Here is a 6,215-nt window from a genome sequence, read left to right on the forward strand (position 1 = left end):
TGCATTAAGTCATCTATTAAGTCCTTTTGAGCTTTTAGAGCTTCACTAAGCCATGAATGCACATAAAGTTGGCAAATTTATGTGATTAACCATCTTAAGGAAGTCAAATATGAGCTTGGGTTGTGGTCTTATCGATTAAGAGCTAAAATGGGAAAGCTGGCCAAGTTGGTGAGTACGTGGGGCGTACAAGTATGTACGTTGTGCGTACAAGCCCTTTAAGCACTACGCTGAGCGTACAAGCTGAGTACGCCCCCGCTTACTCATCAGGATTGGATTTCGTTGTTTTGGGCTTCGGTTTTTGAGCTTGGGTGGGCTTGGTTGTCTTGGGCCTTGTTGGGTCATCAGAATTCTTTGGTTGGGCTGTTGAGATGTTGTTAGACTCTCTTGGGAGAAGGCCCATGAAAGGGATTGGGCCCAATTTGGAAAATTGGGCCATAATTGGGCTTTGGATGCTTATTTTGGATTTTTGGCTTCATGGACATTGGATTGGGCCTTGGCCTTGGCCTTGTGCCAAGTTAGAGGAAGGGTAAAAATTTCTTTTAACCTAATTTGGACTCTTAGTGTGATTCGGGACCCAATTATTAATTTAATGTTGTTATGGTAATTGATAGCACGGGGATTTTAGCGGATTTGTAGTCAAAGATTTATCTGTAGGTTTCAGTTGTCTGAGGTGAGTGTTCACACAATATCCATGGGTCGAAGGCCCCAATGCCGACCCATTACTTGTTATGTGGAATGCTAGTTGTCTTTGTGATACTTGCTTGGAAGACCCTGGGGGTAGCCTGTGGCATTTGTATGGAAGACCATCGGGGTAGCCCATTGCACTTGGATGTTAGACAATGGGGGTTGCTCATGGCATTTCAAGGAAAGACCATGGGGGTAGCCCATGGCACTTGGATGTCAGACCATGAGGGTAGCCCATGGCATTTCAGGGGAAAGACCACGGGAGTAGCCCATGGAAAATGTATGTATTGTATGTGGTATTTTGGGGAACTCACTAAGCTTTCTGCTTACGGTTTTTAATTTATGTTTCAGCTACTTCTGTTTTCAAAGGGAAGATTTCGGGATGATTACAGAACACACCACCTTGTTCCGCATTTTCTTGATTTACTCTGATGTGATATGATGATTGATACATTTGTTTTATTTGGATTTCCATGATGATGTTTTTGTGATACTGGTTTTATTAATTTAAAAATGAAAATTTTTGGGTCTTATTTTTGAGACGTTACAATTGGTATAACTTTGGGAATAATAGCAAAGTCATTTTTAGGTTGCGCATAAGAGCAATAATAGCTAGAAATAGTCTTAGGAGATTGAGAAAATATTTTATTAATTTATTATATGATTAATAGATTAATTAGAAACTAGTTAAAACTAATTAGAATTAATTTGGAATTATTCTAAAGTATTGGGATTGAATGTTAATTTTTCAATAGTTACACAAAAGATACTTTCTGGAACCTCATAGGTGGTGGACAGTTTTGCAGCCTCCCTGGAGGGTTCCAGAATTAATCCAAGTAACATATAAGGCAGTGATTTGAATCATGATGAAATATAATTATTTAATTGGTTCAAATCAAGGTTATCCTGTTACAACCACAACTATATAAAGGGGTCAAGGGGAGCTCATATTTTCGTCCCTCATACTCTCCTGAAAGGTTAAGATTTTCGATTCTCACATCTCTCCCTCTCATATCTTTCCTTAATTTCTAGGGTTCTTTGTTTTAGGTGTGAACCGTTGGAGGTACTCTACTTTGGGTACTAGTCTTCCAAGAAGCAACAAGAGCATCAAGAGTTCAAGTCTACAAGGCATATGAATTGTCTAAGGTTAGTATTCAAATCCCTCTTCTTTTAGCTTCTTAAGTTAGTTTTAAAAGTGCATTGCTATAATAGTAAAACTTAGATCCCAGTGTGCATGTACACTCATGATAATTTTTGAATGGTTCCGTTGCCATAATCTAGTGTATAGTTGCATACAAAACCCAACAATTATCACCAGGAATCATACGGGCATCAAGTACATGATCTGAGTCAGGCGCCACAACAAATTGGCCTGCAACACAACAATAACAAACATCATAAGCGATAATGCTTAGTGAATAACAACTACAATAACATAACAACACGTAGCATCATTTATTAATTTAACTTATCATCCATGATATTCATCATGTCCAATATACTAATTAAATTACACTAACTAGTAATTGTGTCCTGACACCTCATGAAACCTACTAGTATCAATTTACTATAAAAATTATCACTTGGAAACATTGTCAAGACTTACCAATGTTTCAACACTATCGTAACTACCCCTTTAAGAATCCTCCATCCAAAGTAAGTACATCATGTTCATTTTCCATTCCATATATCCACTATCACCTGAGCTTATTTCATCAGGCTACAATGCAGTATCACCTCAATGATGTATAATATAGCAATATCACAATACTTTAAATTTACATATTGTATATAACAACACACGTCATTAGACATCCGGTGTTAGAGTAGAGTTACTCACATAGTTAGTTAGCAGACTAATTCCAGTTTGGTCTCTGACCTCCTCGACCTTTCAGCTTTCCTCATACCAAAACCTAATAAATTATATAACAATTTCCTTAGAACTTGGAACCACTTACTACGAACTAAAATTTGTGAAATTTTATCACCAAACTAATTAATCTCCATAATACAACTGCTATTGGCTTAACCCTGTAAGCCATTAGCTAAATCTTACACATCTGGTAACTCCTGTAAATTAAATATTACAACTCTTACTGTACATAATATGTATTTAACTGTAATATTTATCTACTAATCTTACCATAAGGTTCATAACAACACCATATCACGAATTCTCATAACACATACTTGGGTCTAGCAATCCTCTACGAAATATTACATAAAGGTAATTATGTACTAACCCTCCAGAAATTCCCTGGGCATAACCCTCCATAACCCTCCAGAAATACCTCCAGAGCTTCACTCGATAAGTTGTGCAAAATCTCTCAAACGACACACATAATAACTATTTATAGTCATACGTTTGCTCAGAATTCGCGTCGCGACATACTTGAGGTCGCTTCGCGATGTAGGCCACATGTCCTCTCCGATCGCCACATATCTCGGTCTTTCAACACGTGTCCAAGACCGAACACCTCACATCCGTCATGTCACGTTAACATACATGTCACACCCTAAATTACCAAAATAACAACGTACTTTTCGAACGATTATAACTTCTTCATACGAACTTTGTTTTCGACAAACTTTATATCTACGGAATCTTCTTCGTATGAACTACAACTTTTTTTCAACTATATTTTGCTAAACACCAATATATAATTTAAAACAAACTCCACACTTTATTTTTCCTCTTTGTCTTATAACAAGTTATATACCTGTTATACAAAAACATGTATTATATCTACTAGCATATTTGTACCCTAATAGTACATATTTCTTATCATACAAAGGATATAAAATGTCATTACTTAGTAAAGTGAGGAAATTCACCTGAACAAGATATTCATGGATCACCATTGTTCACACGAATACTCGCATACATCAGTCTCATGAACTGCCTAAATACCAAATAGAGGTATATACTCAGCCTATAACTCAACCCCAACAAGTTCGACCGAAAGTCAAACTTGGTCAAAAGTTAAAAAGTCAATGGACTAAGTAAAGGACGCTCTGCGCCCCCTCCCAAGTGCCCAATGCCCACAAGAATACAAACTAATCAAGAATTCTGAAAAACCTGAGGCGCGTCGCGCCAAAATCTAAAATGTATTAATCAATACTTAATCCATTAAGTAATAAACCCCAATTCTCATATACAAAACTCCTTGCTGTTTTAATGGATAAAGTTCTCACTTTATCCAATTAGATAGTCCAAGCAAGCAAGATCTAAAACCCTAAGTCATAAAAGTGCCCAAAATGCGCTTATCTTCATGCATAGAGAAAAGAGAGCTCTTGCGTGCACTCTTAACTCCATAAAATGATCAGATCTGAACTTAAATATCATCCATGAGCTTTGGAGTTCTTCAAACTCCATGGAACAAACCTCAAAGGGACCAAAACTTGCTAAAATAAACCAAAAACCCAATAAAATCATAGATATATAGATAAAAATAAGATAAAGCTTGAATCTTTTGAACTTAGAAACGTCCAGAAGAGTAAAGAAGACTAATTAGTGCAGGTGGTATGCTCCAAAGACTAATATTTCTTGTTTCCTTCACTCAAGAACACAAAAACACACCAAAGACGGATTTTAGGGGAGAAGATGAGCTCCAACACTTTAAAAGTGGCTAGAGTTTTATTTAGAATGTTTAAGGGCGATGGAGGCTGAAAATGACCAAACCCTAGTGGTTAATGCTCTTAAATATGCTAAAATATTGAGGCTAAGGCCTAAGCCCATCTACGGGGACACGTCCCACCCATAATGGGGCGCCCCGCGCCTCTGGCATTTTCCTGCGATTAATTCATTATTGTTTCTCATTTCGCTCCTTACTTCTTCCTCTTCCTTGGACTTTAAAACTACAAACAATATGATGAAAAAAAAAACACAATCGAAACTTGGGTGTTACAGGACTTTTCTTTTTCCAAGTAATGAAATATTAGCATTTTTATTAATTTTGTGTTTATCAATTGTTTATTAAAGTTTTTTTAATTAATTTTAATTATTTATTAAATGTTAGTTTTCTAAGTTATAAAAACTTTATTATGAAAAAGAATAAAGTAAGAATGAAATGTAATTATTTTCTAAGTTTTGATGAATGATAGAAGAATTTACGAAAAAATAAAATGACATTAAGGTGGTCACAGAAAAAATAAATGATAAATATACCCTTGGAGGTCTTAGTGGTTAACAAAAGAAAAAAGAAAATTATTACTTTGAATCAAAGTAGGCCGCAAGGTAAATGCTAAGCCTTAGCGAGCTATGAAAATTTTAAAACGTGATAATTTTATATATATTAAAAATATAAATAATATAATTATATTAAATATATTAATTTTTTAGAAGTGAGTTGGAGCTCTAAATGGTTAAAAAAACAAAACTAAAAAAAACAAAAAGAAAAAAAAGAAACTGTTAAATTTTAAATTTTTATTTTTTAAATGCAAGCATTTTTCTTAAAAGTTTGGAATCCAGAAAACATGGTTATCTTCACCGACTATTAACTCTGCTTCCTGGGTGGCTGGTAGGTGCCATCCCTTTCCAATTACTCACTGCCACCGACTCACTGTCTCCCATCAATAGATTTTCCTAGTATAAATATATATTCTATTGGAAAGCCACTTTCAGTATACGAAAATTATTTAGTAATTGGATCCGATCATTTACTATTTCATAGTTCTTTGTAACGAAATTTATATTGTATTATTTGTAAAAGTAGTCATTGCCTTAATTTAACATTTGCAAAGTTAAATTTTATACCAAAAAAAAAATTTTAATTATTATATGTTAACTAAAAATTGATGCTTAGATGATCCTGAATAGCTGAAAATACCACATGTCATGACAAAGCGATAAGTTCTCTTAATCGGCCCATTTTACATGTTGTGTGTGGATTTCGTCTAATTTCAAGCCGTTGGATCGGGATGAATGACATCATCATACTTTCATTTCTACTAACGATGACATCATCAAGTCATGCATCAACACTTGTACCACCTGCATCATCATCAACTTCTTGAAAAAGACTCGACCTCGAGTTCACGTCATCATCATAATCCCTAACGATAGGTGACAGATCTGCAACATTGAACGTAGCGGACACATTGTAATGACCCAATAATTCGATCGTGTAGGCATTATCATTGATTTTCTTTAATACACGAAAAGGACCATCAACTCTTGGTTGGACTTTGCTAAAACACTTGTTAGGAAAGCTCTATTTCCTCAAATGTATCCACACACGATCACCTTCACCATGAACAACTCGTTTGCGTTGTTTATTGCCACGATCAACATACTGTTTATTATGCTTCTCAATCCATATGTGAACCTGTTGGCGAAGCTCTTTAGTTTGACTCAATTACTCGTTACCTTCAACATTAAACTAATCAACAATAGCTAGAGGAGCAAAGTCAAGCGGGGTGATTGGATTTATGTCATACACAATCTTAAATGGACTCTTGTCCATAATTCGCTTAATTGATCGTTTATAAGCAAATTCTGCTTGTGGAAGAGTATGATCCCACTGTTTGCG

This window comes from Lactuca virosa, chromosome 8, assembly GCF_052849685.1.
Source record: "Lactuca virosa cultivar CGN04683 chromosome 8, Lactuca_virosa_CGN04683_v6, whole genome shotgun sequence".
In the NCBI taxonomy this organism is placed as follows: Eukaryota; Viridiplantae; Streptophyta; class Magnoliopsida; order Asterales; family Asteraceae; genus Lactuca; species Lactuca virosa.